The sequence below is a fragment of the Talpa occidentalis genome, unplaced genomic scaffold (assembly GCF_014898055.3).
Source record: "Talpa occidentalis isolate TD23 unplaced genomic scaffold, MPIMG_talOcc4v2.1 talOcc4.4, whole genome shotgun sequence".
NCBI lineage: Eukaryota > Metazoa > Chordata > Mammalia > Eulipotyphla > Talpidae > Talpa > Talpa occidentalis.
In genome coordinates, this window is record NW_023604295.1 from 10,121,916 (window position 1) to 10,142,461 (window position 20,546).

General features: G+C 40.5%; 1 long non-coding RNA gene across 1 annotated transcript in view; it reads right to left on the bottom strand.

The window, feature by feature from the left end:
• LOC129146708 (uncharacterized) overlaps positions 1-20,262 on the bottom strand; it is a 29,638-nt gene extending 9,376 nt beyond the window's left edge. Inside the window, exons 1-2 of the long non-coding RNA XR_008553763.1 lie at positions 20,194-20,262; positions 17,183-17,319 (exon numbers count right to left, since the gene is read on the bottom strand). This is a non-coding gene — a long non-coding RNA (uncharacterized LOC129146708). The remainder of the gene's footprint in view (positions 1-17,182; positions 17,320-20,193) is intronic.
• Between the last annotated feature and the right edge of the window lie 284 nt (positions 20,263-20,546).

Consider the following 20,546-nt stretch of genomic DNA (forward strand, 5'->3'; position numbering starts at 1 on the left):
TTCTCATATGAACGCCACCTAATCCTATTCATGACGGCTCCACCTTCATGATTGAGCCCCTCCCAAAGGCCCTACCTACTAACACCATCCCCTGTAGGGGTTTGGAGTTCAACATATGAAATATGAGAGTGTAGGGTAAATAATTTTCAGCCCTTTCTGCCCTCCCACCATCAGGGTGGCCCTGCCTGATGGGTACCTGCAGTTGTGACATGTTGCAAGCTGTCTCCTTTACTTCTGTGGGCCAGGGAAGGAGTATTGAGATAGTCACCAAGAGAAGCAGAAGCAGGAGAAAGAAGGTGTGAGAAGCCCAGAGTGAAGACTTGTTGGGGGCCTGGAGGCCTCTTGGCCTCCTGGCCCCCCAGCACCCCTTCCTGCTGTGTACCCGGTTGCCACACTACATGTAAAGCTCAATAAAAGCCTGAGAAACCCACTGAGGGCTCCAGGACTCCTCCTTTACCTGTCTGCTGGATCATAGATAACCAGCTCTGTGGCCATCCTGCCCCAACAGCCGCCCAGTCACAGAATAGCCAATTAGCGTATGAGGAATAGCAGCTAAATTAAAGAATCATGGAACATAAATAAGGACCACAGAGTACACTAAGGGAAGCATTCTCTCGGGAGACTAGCTTAGACCTAATGAATAGGGGTTTGGGGAACAGCAAATTGGGGTTTGGAGTCTGAGCACCCCAAGACAGGCTCTTTCTCAGTTCATGTTTTTGATGAGGAAAGAATTCAACGTAAAGACCAGAGTTCCATAAAAGCAAAAGACTTACTGATAGACAAATGGAAGGCCAGGAGAGCTCTCTGAGGAGAATGTGTGTGGGTTGGGGGGGCGGGTAGAAGTAGGTGCTTATATGGCCGTAGTGGGCAAGGAGTGGGGTTTTGGCCATTAGGTGTCTCCATGTCATGTCTCTTGCTGATTGGCCAGGCCTGTGGCTCTCCTAGACTCCCAAGGCCCACTGAGTTTGCCCACATCACATGGCCTATATTCTGAAAGTAGCTTTGGTCCGTTGCTGTAGCACTGTGTTACGTGTTAGTGCTCTGGACATTCCAGTATTTACTGGGTTGGGGTGGGCAGCCCCCTCCTGGTCCAGATTGTTCTCCAAGCAGACTGCTAAATGGACCTAGGGCACCTGGACTGGGGGGTAGGCGGGGCAGAGGACACCTTCCTGTTTCTCACTCAGACTGAGAAGTGGACTTGGGGCACCCTGTTCCTGACTGACTGCCTGGACACATTCCTTAACTTCCTCCTCCACTTGGCATATAGGAGATGTTCAGCGAATGGTACCGCTCTGTTAATCAATAGTTATTTACCCAGAAGCATTATTTGTATTATAAGAGAGCACTTATAATAAATTCCTACTGGTAGAATTTAAGGTATTATGGGAAACAAGAAATATTTTGTTTTGTTTTTTCTTTTGTACCCTTGAAATTGCACCAAGTAATTGAGCACTTAACTTTGTCTAACATCCAGTATGACCTTTTATTTGTCTAGAAGAGCCATATAATTGAAAAAAATATGCAGATTCAATGAGATGGATTCTCAGATTATAGTACCTGATATAGTATTTGTTCAGTAGCTGCTAGAATAAAACATTCTTAGGTGGATGTAGATCAGGAAAGTCTTTAAATTTCTCATTATCCTATTTAATCTTGAATGTTTGGATATGGTAGAACTAGAAGGCAATACCTACTTAACATTTAACTACAGGCTTATTAGGAAGATGAACCCCAACTAGAATGTTAGAGGCAAAAAGAGATTTCTTCATAGGCTTTAATTTTTTTCACCATGAGCAACCAAGGGAAGAATATATAAGGCTGAAAAATTTTTAAGTAAAAGAAAAATGAGTAAACAAGTCAAAAAATAAGAACTCGGTAGGAAAATCATGTCTAATAAAGATGTTCAGGAGTATAATATGAATTTCTGAATGTTACTCTACATACTTAAACTGGATTAACATGCATGTTCAATAAATGTCACAATTTAGTGTGCCTGTCAAAACTATTGATAAAGTGAATAGCAATAAATCTCAATGCTCACCACTACAAGATCAATAATTGCTTAATAATTTACCAAGACTCCTGAGATTTAATGAATCTGATGACTGTGGAGTAAAATGAACCATTATACTTCTACCTAGAAATTTTTGATAAAGGATAATACGAGCATTGCATGTGTAGAGCCAAAGCTTATGCCCCCTCTTTTAGGGAATGCAGAACAAATGAAACATCACCTTTTCCAGAATTTCAGATGAGGACTCTGAAATTTAGGAAAGCAGAGAAACCTCAGGAAAGGCAACACCCATTAGAAAACTATTTTCAGATTGCAGATGAACGTGAGCATTCAAGCCTATGAATTAAAATCCATTCCCCTCCTGATAAATATAATTCTGCCTACTTTGTTAAGCCCCAAACTTGTTTATATTGACTGCATGCTTATCCTTTCCTCGTTTCCCACTTTTCTCCAGGGATTAATGCAAGCAGGTAACTCAAATGACTTGACAATCTAAACCCCAGCCCAAAGGAGCTTTAGGAACATATTTAGAAAATTAAAGTGTGGGCACATTTCTATCCATTAATATCACCTTTATATTTGTTTCCACTTTAAAAAGATGGAAATAAAAAAAAAAAAAAACGGCCAGCCTTCTGCAGTGTAGAGATAGTGAATCACCTAAAATCAGAAGTTAGAACAATATGGGCATTCATTAAAACCATGCAGGTTAGGTTCAAAACTGAGAATCTCTCCACACTGAATGGCAGGAATGAATGCCATGAGATGTTTGAGAACTATGCAGAGCAGATATTTCCCAGGTCTTCTGAATGGCACTAACAAGCTGAACTCAAGAAATGAAAAAATGGAGGACAGAGCAACCCACAGAATAAGCACAAAATGAGCTCCCTTGAGAATAAATTTCTAGTGATGAATTTCTCTAAAAACTTGCCACGCTACCTTCAGCTGAAATCACAGAAAAGAGATCGGTTCCCATTCTATAAGGTCCACACAGGAAAATAAACACACCATTTGGGCTCTAGAGAATAGTGCCTGATACATTCTCATAAAGAAAACAGGGGTGAGTGTTCTTCACCGACATTGAAAAGATAAGGAGGGACATGTAAGAGTGGGGTGGCAGAAAAACAGACACAAGTACAAGATTGAAGATTGCCAGTAAAATTAGCACAAGTAGCCCTGATTTCCTGATTTGTCATCACTAATATGATTCTAGGAGTAAGGTTGCAGCATATCTGCATTCCTGGTGGGGGGATATCAGTGAAGGCAAAACCCTTCAAATGTATCTATTTTTTTTCAGAGACCTTGCCCGTGAATTATCATAATTGAGCTTCACAAAAGAAAACTTTTCAATGACCTGGAAAGATATTATTTATATTATCGTCCTATATTAACAAGGAAACATACAACTGAAACTCATAACTACCCCAAGATCACACAACTACAAAGGAGGCAGAGCTGAAATTTAGAATCACAGCTTCTGATTCCAAACCAAAGGCACTTTTTTGGATATCAAGAGGAAGATTTTATAGAAAGACAATAAAAGTTGTTACTGCTTTTTTTTAATCAGTGTCCTCCAGAGAAACAAAAGCAATATGGGAGAGATATATCTAGTCATATATGTGTGTGTGCATATGTATATATGTTTGTATGTATGTATGTATGAATGTATATGTATGGAGCTAGTCAGAGAGACATCACACACACAATTGGGCTGACAGGTATAAAACTTCAGGGCAGTCCAGCAGGCTGGAAACACAGGTAGAATTTCTAGGTTGCAAACTTAATTCAGAATTTTTTCTTCTTTGGAAAATCTCAGTCTTTGCGCTTAAAGCCTTCAACTGTTTAGATAAGGCCCACCCACATTATGGAGAGCACTCTACTTAAAGCTAATTGATTATAAATGTTAATTGCATATAAAAAAATCTTCACTATCACACCAGACCTAGTGCTTGACCAACAAACTGGGCAGCATAGCCCAGCCACATGTGACACAAAGTAAGCATCCTATCACCATTTCTAGGAGAAAAAATGAGAACTGTTCTTTTCCACATAATTCCAACTTCTTCCCTTGCACATTTTTTTAGAGCAAGCTAGCAAATTAAGAGCTAATTAGACAAAATTATTCATTCAACTGTCTACCTCTACCTCTAAATTTATGAGCACACATTCCACATTTGCCTTTTAAGTCACTTAGAGAAACATTTAATAACAGGTGCTTTATCCATTAAGCTATTGTGAAGCAGGAAAAATGACTATTTTTCTGTTAACTACCCTGTGCAAGCACTCCTTGGTTGACCAGATTCCAGCTATTAAAAGATTCTAAGTGATGTTTCTAAAAATGTGGGCGATGGACTAATTTCCTTAAGATCATCTGGGGAACCTGACAAAGGCAGATTCCTAAGTCCTACCCCAGTGCTTTTGAATCAGAAATTCTATTGCTGGGTCTGAGCTACAATTTAACAAGTATCTGAGGGAACATTTATGTACAACACAAGAACTGCTGAACCTGAAGACTGAAGCAGCAAATGTACAAAAAAACACTCAGGCACTAACATAGAACCATCTACACATCACACCCAGGAATAGCCAAGTAGAGATCAAGAGAAGAAACAAAACAAAATGTCCTCATTTTGGCAAAAATAAAGACATTGGTTCCTGTCATAGTCTCACAAATAAATGCCCCCAGTGTTCAGTAAAAGTGAGAAACAAACACATAACTGCCTGTAGAAAATGACTTTGGGAAAGTAGGAATAGATCCATGAGACAGAATGATCACTGGGGGGTCAACAGTGAAAGAGAAATGCACCATCTGTGGGATCCCGCTGCGGGGAGCATGGGTACTCTATCAACACCAGGCATAATTTCAGCTGGTCAAGTGCCCTGTTCTTGGAAGGCTGGTTTTTCTTTGAGGAGTTTTGAACTAAAATCCACATGAGATAAGTGAATAAATATAAGGGGGAAAAAAAAAAAAGCCGTGTCAGTGTGAGAGGTGAAAATCTAAAGTCTTGGGCCTCCCCTGGTGGCGCAAGCAGTTGAGCGCCCCACTGTGAAGCTGTCCACAGCCACTGCAGTGCCGGTTCAATCCCAGCTGACCGGCGAGGGTCCTGCATGGCACAGCAGACCTCTCCTGTCTCATCCGCTGCTCCCCTCAGCAGTGTATTTCATCAGTCTGCCTGTTCTGTTCCCCACTCTGTCTCTGGTGCATCCTCTCACCCTCCCATGCATCTGGCCTGTACCCCAGTTCTTGTGTAAATGAATAAATATATCTTAAAAAAAAAAAAAAAGAAAATCTAAAGTCTTGAGGAAACTCACTTCTAAAGGAATTGTAGACCTAAAACACGTCACTATTGTTAAATCCACTTCTCTGCTCTTGAGCTACCCATAACCACTGCAGCAAGATGAAATTTCACCCCAGTTTAGGTCTCTGCAGGGGAGGCTTTTGCAAAGTCTCCATTGCTATCTTCTGATATGTGTATGCTTCATTCTAAACACAGAACACAATAAATATTTTTAAAATCAATTACTAACTCTCTTTAATGATGTATGGGCTATCTTACACCAGGTTATTTTCAGTGATGAACACAGCAAAGATATGGAAGGAATTCCACAAAAGAATTGAAATCAGGGCCTAATAGAGATATCTGCATCCCCAGGGTCATTGCAGCATTATTCAAAATAGCTGAGACATGGAAACGACCTAATGTCCACTGACAGAAGATGGGATAAAGAAGAGATGACATAATATATACATGCATTTCCTTGAGAAAGAAGGAAATTCTGCCACTTGTGACAACTTGCATAGGCGTTACACTAAGTGAAATAAGTCATGTAGGAAAAAAACAAATTTTATAGCATCACTTAAATGTGGAACCTAAGAGTAGGGTGGTGGTTCCCAAGCATTGAGGGATGGGGAAATGGAGAAATATTGGTCAAAGAATACAAATTTCCAGTTATCAGATCAACAAGTTATAGGGATCTAAGAAGAACAGGGTGACTGTAGCTAGTATTATGTAATATACTTGTCTGTTGCCAAGGCAGTGTAGAGGAGTGTCCCCCCCCCATTCAAAGGGGACTCATTCTAAGAACCCCATACTCTGCCTTTTTTCCTATTCATACATATTATGGTAAAGTTTAATTTATAAATTAGGCACACAGTATGAAAAAAACAATAGCTAATCACAAAACAAAATTGTGAGAATGTAGTAAGTTATATGTTTTCTCTACCTCTCAAAACATCTTATAAACATATCTTCAGCTGGTGGTTGACCACAGATAACTGAAACTTCAGAAAGCAAAACCATGGAGAAGGTGGAGTTACTATAGATCTTAAACAGTCTCACCCCAAAAAAAAAGAAATGGTCAATATGTATCCAGATGGAGGTGTTAGCTAACACTGCGGTGGTCACCATCTTGCAATATATTAATCTATCAAATTAACAGGTTGTACACTTAAAATTTATGCAGTTGTGTCAATTAGATCTCAATATAGCAGGAGGAAAAATAAGTTAATAAATAGTAAACACAGTGTGTATTTTAAGTATACTGTCTATGAATTAATTTTGCATACAAAATTAATTTTGGGGCTATGTCAATGAAGCAGAGAAAAGTAGGCTTACAATTCTTTTACAAAAAACCCTTCTTGTATTTTTCAAAACATGCCAAACACAGTGACTATATATAATATATATCATTAATTATATAAGTATATATTATATGTATATAATCTAATTAATAAACAAAATAACATGGTGTTTAGGGGATTTTATAAATGGCCATCATCTGCAATGGTAAGTAGTGGTTGATTTATGGTTCTTCCACTTACTAACTCGTATGTTCATACTCATATGACTTAACACCTCTAGGTTTTGTTTGTCACTGCGCAGCCGGGTAAATAAACACATCCTTTGCAGCATCATTATTTGCATGATTTGTGGGACATGGCAACAAATTTAAGCAACAACAAACACAGAACTTAGCTCCACTGTCATTTAAGCAAAAAGTGAGCAAAAAAAGAGCCAAAGCAATCAACAAAAGGAAAAGGGCATTAAAGCAAGGATGTACATTTATTTATTTTTCTATTTTTATTTTTTGGGGGGTGATGTACTTTTTTTTTAAAGATTTATTTATGCATACAAGAGCTGGGGTACAGGCCAGAGATGCAGGGGGTGAGAGAATCCACCAGAGACAGAGTGGGGAGCAGAACAGGCAGACTGATGAAATACACTGCTGAGGGGAGCAGCGGGCAAGACAGGAGAGGTCTGCTGTGCCATGTGGGTTGTTCCCTGGCCGGCCAGGGATCGAACTCGTGCTGCAGAGGCTGCAGATTACTTCATAGTGCGGTGCTTAACCCCTTGAGCCACCAGGGAGCCCTGGGTGATGCACATTTTTTAAAGAATGGAAGAAATTTACTGAGGGCTCTGGAGGGGAGAGCAGGACACAGATATCTCCTTCCCACTATAGCCTCCCTCCAGACACAGCTCTAGCCCAGGAGGGTGCATGGGCTTATGAAATCCTGCCGTTTTTCACTAACACCCGCAAACCTGATCTGACAGAAACAGACTCAAAGTAGACCCTGATTTTTTTCCCCCTGTTTAACAGCATAATGGAATGTTTCCTGGGGTGAAGCCGGTTAAATTAAGAAATCAGTCAATGTGGGTGACTCTCCCTGATGAAAACAAACTTTCCAGAGCTGCACCCTGAGTGAAGAAAAACCTAAAGCTCAAGCATCCCTCCCCCCAGAGTGTGATGTGCCTCCTAGCTCAGGGTACTAAACAAAGCAGATCCCAAATACCCTCCAAAAGGGCCTGTCAGTTACACCTCTCCTCTGTGTTCTCAGGCTACTTAAAAATGGGTTGAAACAAAAAAAGAAAGTTGGGCCTCAAACTGTAGCTTGGAGAGGAAATCTAACTCTTTTCACACTTGACAGGAAGAAGGTTGGGACATTATGGGCTCTTAGATCAAACAGAAAGCTGGCACAGAGCTTCCAAGACATAATAAGCAAGATGAGAAGATAGAGCATGCATGCGACTCTGGGGTGGGGATTGTGGTGGAGAGGGGTTACTAAAGGAATGGATCTCACCAAGACAGAGCACTAAACCTAGAAGGAAAAATTCCTCAACGGACAGAGGGAAATACCTCCAGAATGGATTATGCTACAAAGCAACCTTTTTTTTTTAATTGAATTAACACGGCATGGTAACATTACATAAGTTTCGGGTATGTGTCACTGAGAATCCATATGACTAGACACTACATTAAGTTCACCAGTGAAAGCCCAATTCTATCCTTCCCATACCATTGTCCTTTTCTTCCTGTTTTCCCTTCCCCTTCCCTCTGGGAATTGGTCTTATTTTCCAAATATTTATTGTCGATTTATTTCACTCCTCACCAGCAAATGCCCACTCACCATCCACCAAGCTGTCCTCTCCCTTCACCTTCCACTCTGGTAACCACCATTATGTTGTCAGAATCTAAGGGTCTATTTTTGGAATGACAGTTATTAAATAGATGCAGTAAGATGAAAAGCGAGATTGCATAGCTAAGGCAATAAACTGATGCTTTAAATCAACTTTAGTTCATTTCTGAGCTAAAATATATATTCAAACTATGAACAGACTAGACATTGCTAAGGAGAAAATTAATGGCATGGGGAAAGTTGGGGTAAAGAAAATGAGTATACAGAGTTTAAAAAGACAAAGACGTAATGATTAGAAAGGAACTAAATTTTCTGGATGATCCAGCCTAAGAATAATTGTAGAGAATCCAACAAATTGAATTTAAAAAAATATGTTGCTAATGATAAGAAAATAAAAGTTAAACCCTAAAATTCTGAGAAAAATAGATGTACTTGAGCAAAGGAGCATAACATGACTGAGTATATCAAAAGTATAGAGGGCATCCCTGGTGGCACAAGGGGTTAAAGATGCAACCTATGAAGCTAACCACAGCCACTGCAGCGTGAGTTCGATCCCCAGCCAGGGAGCTACCCACATGGCATGGCAGACCTCTCCTGGCTTGCCGGCTGCTCCCCTCAGCAGTGTATTTCAGTCAGTCTGCCTGTTCTGTTCCCCACTCTGTTCTCTGGTGAATCCTCTCATCCCCTACCCCAACACCTCTGGCCTGTACCCCAGCTCTTGCATGCATAAAAATAAATCTTTCAGAAAAAAAAATATACAGACCCCCCCAGCAATGAAACTGAACAGTGACTATTGAACATCAAAAAGAATCACCAAGGCATCAGGGAAAATGATGCAAAACATCCATGAGGAAAAAAATTGATGCTGATCTTGGATTTATCCACAGTGTCAGATGATGATGGAATAATATCACCTTGTTCTAATTGGAAAATATATTGTTTCCCCAAAAGTAGTCTCTCCAGCTAGGAGGTTGTTCACATGTAAAAGCACTAGGCACACATTCTTGAGCATAAAGGATATAGGGGAATGAAAGCATCTAGGAACAACTTCTTAGTGGCAGTAAAATCTGACCAATTAATAATGTTATCAAAATTTAAAATTTGAGCACAAGCAGCCTGGGTAAGAGAAGTGTTGTCAAGCATTGTATCCAACCTTCTCCATGTTAGAAAAGCATTCATATTAAAAATGTGCAAAACAAAAAAGTCTAAGTGAGATTATACATGTTATAGTATCTATTTTTCAGTATTAAGTTTTGCAAAGAAGGTGAAGCTGAGTCACTGTGTCACTGAGAAGCTTCCAGTCCATTTCCTTAGCGGTCACAGTAAGCAAAAAGAGTTGGCAGAGTAGCTCTCAGCAGTTCCCCCATCGCACCCCATTGCAAGCTGCTATATTTCTGACACATATTTCTCAATCATAAAAAGCAAGCATTGATAAGAGACAAAGTTTAGAATCTATGACAGAATAAAGACCTTGGCAAGGGCTGGAACTATCAAAGGGGCCATATGCCACTTAGTAATACTAGTAAATTATTAGGAACCTCTTTCTTAATTAACTTGTAATGCTCCCCTAGGAAAAATTAGAAAGACTCTCTGTCTTTTGAAATATCATATACTCTGACATTTTGTGGTGTGCTGAAAAGATCACTTAACCAAATGCCAGGAGAGCTGAGTTTATAGTTCAATATTTGTTTATCTAGAGACATAATAGGCAGCATAAAGCTTAAATGAGAAAAGATGCTGGGATGGGAGTTTAGCTAAGCTACTCTAGGGAGTTGCTGGATCCGCAGCTATTTCTGTTGACCAAGCAGCAGGCCAGCTGACACCAGCCCCTGATGCCAGAACATGACCTAGCTGATAATCAGATGACTGGCGAGTGAGGAGAGATGCCCCAAGATGCTCACCAAAGCCAGGCCCACTGACCAATGCAGCCACTGGCATCAGCTCTTAGGGTCCCCACTCATCATCTAATCTACCCTTGCCCTCCCTGTGAGACCCTTCCAGGATCTGTGAATAATCAACTTCTCCATTTCAATTTATCTTGTGGTCTGCTATCAGGCACCCTTTGCTTCACTTAACAAATGTTAATTTAACCAAGACAAAGAAATGTCATCATTTCAACCAATACCCACACACATCAAGAAAAACCTCAACACTGGGTAAAAATATTTTTAATACAAGCATCACACCTTACTGTGATGGTTTATGTTCAATCAAAGGTTGAAATATATTTCATATTCACTTTAAATAAGGGAAAATAATGATACCCATTGTCAGTATTAGAGAATTTTTAGTTATGAGAAATAGAAAACCTTTAGAAACAGGAGGAAAAATAGAATTTATCATGGTGGAATCTAAATTTATAAAGGGAGAACTATTCCCCACACAGCAAGTTGCAAGGTGTTCATTTTCAACCACTTCTGGATGTTCTCCTGGATGAGTTTTTATGGTTTGAGGGTTTTGGTGGGGTGCGTGTATGTGCTTGTGTTTAGAGAGAGAGGTGGGGGCACAAAGGGGGAAAGGGAGAGAGAGCAGGTGAGAGAGGTGGGTCAGGGTGAGGGAGGAAGAGGGAGGAAGGAACTCCCCAGAGCTTGACTTTCTCCTGGGAGTTCCAGGAGGCTCCTAAGAGCCGCCATAATCTCAGCAGTACATACTGACAGTTCTCTGCAACACCAGAGTCCCAGTCTTTGCCAATTACCTGTTAGTCAATGCTCCAGCTTCCCCTAAACCAATGCCCATTTTTACCCAATCACTGAGCAGTACTATGTAGTGATTCAAGGCCAAGCAGAACTCCTAAAACTGCCTCAGACCAATATGAAAATAAGGTTGATCAGAGCTGGCAAATTTACAGCTTCTTCTACAATAAATATTAAGATTCGAATCAGAAACAAAAGTAATATTGGGAATTGAAAAATGATTATGTGCAATTAGAATAACTGAATAAAGGAGTTGAATAAATCTGCTATTAGAGACAAGTTGCCAATTAGAAATAATAATATAGTAAAATGAAAAGATGGGACATCTACAAAATTTACAGAAGTCTTCTATCTGTAAACAGTAATTAAAACATAATAAAAGAGATCTATTCTCAATAATAAAATAGTGTTGGGGAGGTCAGATTCCCAATGCCACTTAACCATGGAACTGAGCAGCCAGGTGAATTACATAACACTGAAGGCAGTGGGCTCTGGAGAGACACATGGAGAAGGGGGGCTTGCTTCTCGACTTTGGACTTGCACCGGGGACTTGGAGGGGACACATGGAGGAGAGAGATTTAGAGACACTTGGGTGGACATATGGGGAGGCTGGCGATGGCAGCCATTGTCTGATTTGGACTTTGATTTTGCCTCTTTAATCCTAGACTTCCCTGGGCCCTTCCGTCCTGTTTCATCTCTTACCTGTGGTTCCCCCCAGAAGGTGCCTTAGACTTGTGGGGAGCTTAAGGTCTTCAGCAGCCCTGCTTTAGGCCAACCCAGCTCGCTGGGCACTTACCCACGAGGGAATGAGTGACTTTGGGTGTTTTATTGGGAAACTGTTATCCCTCTTCTCTATGCACACTGATCCTATCAGCGTTCTTTCACACTAAGTAGCTTTATGTGTGTGTGTGTGTGTGTGTGCATAAGTGGCTGAACCCCTTCACAGCATGCAGGTTTGGGGGTCCAGGGGTACTCCTTGTTCATCCACTAACAATGGCAATGAAAATGTTGAATGAAAGCTGCAAAGAACTCTTACAATAAATAATGTTAAGTAGTGAATGCAAAGGAAAACGTGAGTAAATGTAGAGTTATTACTTAGACCTTGGTAAACTGAAGACTCATTTCTCAAAGTTGATTTACATAAATATTACAATCCCATTCAAATTCCAAAAAGGGGGTGGTGAGTGATGGGAATAAAATTCTTAAATTGAGTTTGAAACAAAAACTTTAAAATAATCAAAATATGAAAGGAATATCTATACAGGTCATTCCCATAATACAGCCTAACCCATTAAAGGACTGAGTTCTCTGGCTACAAACCTGCCAAAAGGAGGAATCCAGGTTCAAAGGGACTCAAGAAAAGGATTCTAGGGCAGAAGCAAGAACCAGCCAGGATCAGCCTCATTCACTCCCCAGGACAAATAGCTCCATCCACACATCTGGACTTCATCTTAGGACAGAGGCTTCCTTCAAATAGTGACATTACAGAACACCAGTTGTTGACAACAACTCAACACTTGTTTGACATAAATGTTAAACTGGCTCCCACATTTACCCAACTTTTACCTACTAACCCAAAGATGAGCTCTCAAGGGAAAGAACAGATCAGTTGAAAAAAATAATCACCTTCCTCTGCATCTCAAATTGTAGACTGAGTTAAAATTTGTACATGTTGCATGTGAAAACTCTTCAAAAATGAGCTAATTTCTAATATTACTAGATTCATTTTGCTCTCTTGCCTGTGATTTTAAGTTGATGCCTTAAAGTACAACTCCTTTTCTAGGAGGAATGTCTAACAATGCATATTCAATGACCAGTTGTGAAAACTCTCCTTCCAGGATGAATTTTTATAATCTGAGCATGGTAAGATTACTAATTCCTACTGCTAATAGCGATTCATGTTGTTTTTCTTGAAATGGCAGCAAAAGATTATTTCTGAAGGTTCTGACTTACACTCATTCATATCACATGAAACCACAGGTCTGGAAATCACATGGGACATGGGTCCATGCAGTACAGAGAATCTTGTTTCTCTCCACTTATGTGGGCTGTTATAGAACATTTACAGATCCCCTTTTGAATTCAAGGCTGATGTTTTCCCAGCCTCTATTGTTGCCTTCAGATCGTTCCTCCATTTCCTAATTGCTTACTTGTTTCTCCATCCTATTTATAGCTCTTTTTTTCCCCACTCTGTTGGAATGATTTCCAGCTGCAGCGTTCACTCTTTCAAATATTTCTGAGGGGCGAAAAAGCTCATTTTCTACAGAAATAGCCAACCTCAAAGCAGTTCATTTCATTGTCCAGGCCTTTTACCATTAAAAGACCCTTTCATATTATTCATGAGTCTAAACTGATTCATCCATATAATTTAGATTTTAAGCTTTTAGGTTAAGAACTACAATTTCCCGATGACATTTTCAGTGCTAGGTAGAGAATCTGCACTGACATTGACGTTCTTTCTCAAAACAGAAACGTTAGCCCTTACTCCACTTTTAACTTAGGCTACAGAACAAAATTGGCTGATATTCTTTGAGGTAGGAAGGATTCTTAATAACTGCCTGAAGTAACAAACTATAATAGGAAGTAGATTTTGCTCTAATGGATTTCCACTTAATGAACTCACGCATTTATGTAAATCAATACAAGGAATGGTTTTATGTGGGTGTACTACCTTTTAAAACTTGTTTTGTCTATTCTGAAAGTAATATATGCTCATTATGAAAAGTAACAGAAGAGGAAAAATACCACCCATATTCTCAATGTACAAAACAATATCAGTATCAACATTTGGTGAATTGATTTTCTTTTTTTTGTTTGTCTAAATGGAATTTGAGCCTTTGTTTTATCTTTTTTAACTTCTGGTTTTACATAATTGAATTCACTTTGTATATAACTTCATAAATATATAATATTTTATATAGAAAGTATCTTGCTTTCTTTACTGTTAACATTTGTTCTATTATAAATTCTATAATACCAAAAAAACACTTTACAACAGTTACATAATATCTCAAGTAGTGGTAATACCTGGCCTATTTTTACTATGTGACATGTTAAAATGGTTTCTAATTTTAACTATTACATAAGGATAGAAAAAGAACACTTCTAAACAGAAGACTTCCATTATTTGGGCTTAGTTTCTCAGAATTGATTCCCAGCAAATGTAGACTGGTTCAGCCCTTACGGAAAACAGCATGAAGGTTTCTCAAAAGATTAAAAATGTATCTGAGACATGCCCCAGCAATTACACTTCTATCTACTCAAAGAATACAAAACACTAATTAAAAGAAAAACATGTACACACGAGTTCATTGGAGCATTATGTACAATAGCCAAGATAGGGCAACAACCTCAGTACCCAAATACAGATAAGCATATCAGGAAGATACCGTATATACACAATGGAATACTACTCAGCTATGAAAAAGATATACTCTTACTATTTGCAACCAAATGAATGGAGATGGAAGAGATGATGCTATGCAAAATAAATCAGAAGATAAATACTGGATGGGGTCACTTATATATGGAATACAGAGAAACCGAAGGGTCAGATAAAGTCAAACTAAGAACTAATCCTAGAAAGCTGACAACTCAGGCAACCAGAGGGGGAGCAGGAGGCAGAGAGCAAAGAGGGGTTAGAGCAAAGTGGGGACAGAGCACAATGAACTATGATGGTGGACGAGTGTGGTGGATGGTGCATTGTGAAAACACCTGAGGGGGAGGTTATCCTACACTTTTAAATTTTTTTTTTTTTTTTTTTAAATTTTTTTTTTTTATAGAGGCATGTTTTTATTTATTTATTTGTTTGTTTGTTTTGTTTATACATGCACTGGGTACAGTCAGAAGCACGGGAGGGTGAGAGAATTCACCAGAGCCAGAGAGGGGAGCAGAGCAGGCAGAGGGACCGAAGTACACTGCTGAGGGGAGCAGCGGGCGGCAGGAGAGGTCTGCGCGCCACGTGGGACCCTCCTCTGGTGGCCGGGGAGCAGCCGGGGATCGAACCAGCGCCACCGAGGCCGCGGGCAGCTTCGCAACCCAGCGCTCAACCGCTGCGCCACCGGGGAGGCCCGTTATCCTACACTTTTAATACACAAATGATGTAAACCAATGTTACCTTGATTAAAAAAAATTTAAAAGAACAGAGTCACAGAAATCACAAAAGTTATTTCAAAGGGACTATCTGAAAGTATATGTTTTCAATTTTTCCCCAAAACTTACATGATTTATGCTCCTTCCGACAACATATGAGCATGCCCATTCCATTGTACCCTTACCTTAAGTCAGTAAGAATTCTCACTAAAAACAAGTTATATGTTGATTTTCTAGGAGAAACATTTTCTTATGTTAACTTGCATCTTAACTTGCTCCTTTTATTAGTTGGGGCACATGTATGATTTTCTGAGAATGATTTTTGCACATTTATCGTCATTTTTAAGTTTCTATAATTTATTTTGTAGATTTTTTAATAAAGAAAATAAACCTGATTCATAATTGATTTTTTAAAAGTCCCCATAATATTTGCCTCTAATTCTGATTATTATAGGCATAGTTTTTTGTTATACTATAAAGCCTATCTTTGCCCTTATGGATTTTTCTATTATTTTTAAGTGTAATAAGTCTTCCCTTCTCTAGAGATTTGATAGCCTTATTATATACTTTTAAAATTATATTACACTTAGATTAATATATGTTATCTTTATAGAATGTATTTTTGGTATATGGTATGACATCAAAATCCAAAGATAGGGCCTCCCTGGTGGTGCAGGGATTAAAGTGTCTTCTGTCAAGCTTTTGCCAGCCACTGTAGCCTGAGTACAATCCCCAGCCAGGTTGCTGACCCACACAGTGCAGCAGACCCTTCCTGTCTTTTTTTTTTTTTTAAACTGAGAACTTTTTTTTTCCCAAAGATTTATTTATTTATTTATTTATTTATACAAGCCCTGGGTACAGTCAGAAGCGCGGGAGGATGAGAGAATTCACCAGAGCCAGAGCGGGGAGCAGAGCAGGCAGAGGGACCGAGGTACACTGCTGAGGGGAGCAGCGGGCGACAGGGGAGGTCTGCGCGCCATGTGGGACCCTCCTCCAGTGGCCGGGGAGCAGCCGGGAATCGAACCAGCGCTGCAGAGGCTGCGGGCATCTTCGCAACCCAGTGCTCAACCGCTGCGCCACCGGGGAGGCCCCAGACCCTTCCTGTCTTACCCGCAGCTCCCCTCAGCAGTGTATTTCAGTAATCGTCCTGTTCTGCTCCCCACTCTGTCTCTGGTGAATCCTTTCTGGCCTACACCCTGGATCTTGTATGCATATTTTTTTAAAAATCCAAAGATATCTTTTTTCATTCACAAATAACTGATTGTCCCAACATTGTTATTAACGATCACTCCCTTTAACCATTTGTTTGTGGTGTTTCCTGTACCTTGATGTGCTGGAACTTACATATCAGCAGCAGAAACACCATCTGGTTCTAGAGATCAACTTGTATCATCCCTGCCCTGCCTGAAGTATTCAGCTTCACAATTTCTAATATATGCAGAACTCCTCACCATTCATTAAGAATCTTTAAAAAAGCATCTTTATTTTTTTCAGTGTTCATTATTTTTTACCAAGTTCTTCACAACTTAATAGCAATCTTTTTTCTTCTTAGTGGGACAGAATGGTTCAACAACTTAGAGTCAATGGCATTTTAGCTCATGAAGTATGATATCCCATTCTTTGGTTTTCTATAAGCCAAGGGTATTTCAGTTCTGAGTCCCTCAGTCAGTCTACCACCTCTGGGTCATGTTAATCTTTGGCATGGTCTGAGCTCCAGGCTCCCGAAACACACACAGCAGGCCAGAGTCTCAGTTCTTGTCTTCCAGGGGTACTGCCTGCAGCTGGCCACTCAGTTCCAGCCACCCAAGATTTCCCCTCCTACCTACCCTAGAGAATCTCACCAACTTCATTCTTTCTTATGGGGAAATAATTCCCTCCCCTCATAGAAAGGCAGTTCAGTAGTTAACATTCTTTGTGTTTTTCTTCCCTCTCACCTATCCTATCCTTAAAAATTGAGAGAAAAATGCTCACCTGATTTCAGAATATGAGATAAGGAACTACCGTGCTTCCAGCCCCATCTTCATCCCTTCCTCTGGAAGACAGCAGACATCCTGCTCTGCTGGTCCAGGCAGAAGATCTGAGAGTCTCTCTCTCTGGCCCAGTACAACCTGGGAATGGAAGGGGGTAAGTCTGTATTTATTTGGGTTCAGAATCAGGACTCCACTTGCCTGCAGAGACATGCCACATCCTCTGAGATCAATCGAATGAGTGATAAATAAAGACTGTATTTGGCTTTGCTATCCATTGTGTTCACCCTCAACTGGTTCTGAACTTGGGTGGGGAAGAACAATGCACATTCCCAGTCGCAGCTTCTCTCTGCCCAAACACTTTCCTTCTTTTTTAATGGACTGTGATGTCCCATCAAACTCTATCACAAGCAACCAAAAACTTAGTTCTCCCAGGATAGAGAGGACAGTACATGCATTTCCTCCTTCCTCTGTAGGAAATGGGAGAGAAACAGTTGCATTTCATGCCACCAGAACACAGCCCATCAGAAGAGCCCATCACAGCTCTTGTTCCTGGCATTCATGCTGTTCAGCCTCCAGAACCTGTTATCAGCCTCCTAGTTCTCTTGACCCTGCTACACCCGAAGGCATCAGTGTCTAGCACTCACTCGGGCATCATTGGAGCAGGAATCTCAATTCAAAGCAAAATTTTAAAGAAAGCAGATTAGTCACATAGTGGGGTGTGCGGCCTGTGCTGTGTGTGTGAAGATTCCTACACTAGGCCTGGGACCTACCCTTTTTCCCCAGCCCCCTATCAGTCCACACCAGTACAGTTATCAGAGCATCTCTCAGAGGTCAGAGAAATGAAAGTAGAATTCTGAGACTATTATTCACAGGAGACATAAGTTTTAAGAGAAGGAAGTCAGGAGGGAGACGACCAATGAGACCAAGTACCTAAGCAGGAAGATTTTAGAACACCTTTGGGTGGGGCTTTCCCACTGGCGCAGGGGTTAAAAACAGCCCTATCAAGCTATCACCAGCCATTGCAGCCTGAAATCAGTTCCCTGGCCAGCCAGGGAGCTGACCCCATGGCACAGCAGACCTCTCCTGTCTTGCTTGCTGCTCCCCTCAGCAGTGTATTTCAGTCTGCCTGTTCTGTTCCCCACTCTGTCTCTGGTGAATCGTCTCACCCCTCAAACCTCTGGTATGTCCCAGCTCTTGTATGCATAAATAAATAAATCTTAAAAAAAAAAAAAAAAAAGCATCATCTACTAACCAGTCTACCCATGGTGGGTTCTCCTGAGGACTCTTACGGAACATGCCATTGCCCACCCTGGCTGCCACGATTGCTGTATTAATTTCTGACCCTCGGAGATGGAAATTAAATTGTGCTCCAACTCCTTAAGCGTTTACCTGACATGTGTAAGTGATTGATTCCCTGACAATCATAAATGTTTAAATTCAGTGTGGATCTTTAATGAACAGACCTGAGAACCTCCCTTAGACATGAGGATATATGAAGAGAAACTGATCACTTGTGCAACTTTCCATCAAAGGCAGAGACCAAAGGGCAGGAGAGTTACCTTTCCAGCTTCTCAGGCCTCACCTGCCACCCATGGCTGCCTTACTGACTTACTAGAAGATTAAAGCTTTTGTTTTTCAAATCTCCCCTGCCAGGTTGGTGATAAATTGTGTCATCCTGGGCAAATTGGCATCCAGCACAATGCTGCTGCAATTCCACTTTGCTAGAGGCAGCTGATTTTCTTTTTAAAGGTGAGCCAGCTCTTATTTTCTAAAAACAACTTTTTCTCCTCACATTCAGCTTTCACACATTTGCAGAAACCATGGTTAAGGGTTTTTGTTTTTGTTTTTTTCCCCTCTTCAAGTCTTTTAGGAGACAATTCCTGAATACAGAGCACACCCAAAACTAAGAAGTGGGAAAGATTTGGCTCTCAAAACCGCCATTGATTTACCTTTCCTGATATCTCCCCCTTATATACACAAACACACACACACCCAGTCCACACCCTCTCTCGTGGCTAATTCAATTGTCAGTTTAGTTAGGCTACAGTTTCCAGCTATTCATCCCAATGCTAATCTAGTTAACACTGAAAAGACTTGTAATTTAACTCCTTACTCAAGTGACTTTAATTAAAGGAAATGGTCCTGGCTAATACCTTTAGCACCAAGGCAGAGGCGTTGCTGAAGAAGAAATTCCACCCATAGACAATGGCTTTGGCTGCACCATGGAGACATTTCCTGCTCATGGGCCTCCTTCCACTGGGCCCAATTCTGTGAGTGAATGACCAGATACACCTTCATATCCTGCAATGTCCATACCCACCTGGGAATGACTTTCTAGTGGTCCCCTATTTTGGTTCCCCCCACTTTTCTTCTTTCTTTACTCAAATTACACTATGCCACAGTGCCAGTTCCCTTGAATAAGCTGGGACCTGTGGCCTGACAATCAATTTTTATGCTTTGTAAATATATTTAAATATTTTGCAAGTGTCTAAGTACCAAATTCTACTACATTATGCATATAACAATCTATATTTATTGAAAGGGATAAAAATTACTTGAAATTGGTACATCCAGGATAACCAGGGCATATATATTTATACTCAAACTCTTTCAACTGAAAATGAGTATTATCACATCTATTCTAAGGTGTTAGATGTTTGCACGTTGCATGTTTATGCTCTATAGGCATAAACACTTAAGTGTCATGTATCTCACGATGTATTATTTTTACTGAACACTTCTAAAATTATTACTTCATAAATCAGTGGCTCTGAATGTGTGGCTCCCCAATCAGCAGTAACCATCATCCCTTGGGAACTTGTTAGAAATAGAAATACAAATTCTCATGCCCCACTTGTGGTTCTGCTAATCCTAAGAGGCCTGCTCGGCCACCATTTTTGTTACCTACGGTTCTGCATTTCTATATAAGGTCAGAACTGCCCCGTCATCAGTTAGAGGAGCCCAACCTTACTTACAAGGTGCCTTTCAAATCAATCAAGAGCAGAAACTCACCTGGGAAGGGTTTGCATCCTCAGATATGACCAGGAACACCAAGGTGGAGGCGTTGACTGATGTATGACAAAGGACCCTAGAAAATGATCAGTGGAACGACTTGTTGATAAGCTTGAAACCAAGGCTGGGGATCTAGGGCTTGATTTCAATTATAATACTGAGTCATCAAGCAAATGAGACGTGCCTGGGGGACAGATTCACAACCCCTGAAACTATAGATGACAGAGCACATTTTCTAGTTTCACCCCTCCCTTTTCTCTTTGTCCTCTTTCCCCTTACAACTGATGCTAGATGATTCTATCAATAAGACTAGGATCTTACTCTTTGAGAAGTATCCTGTATTGTGTAGCCTG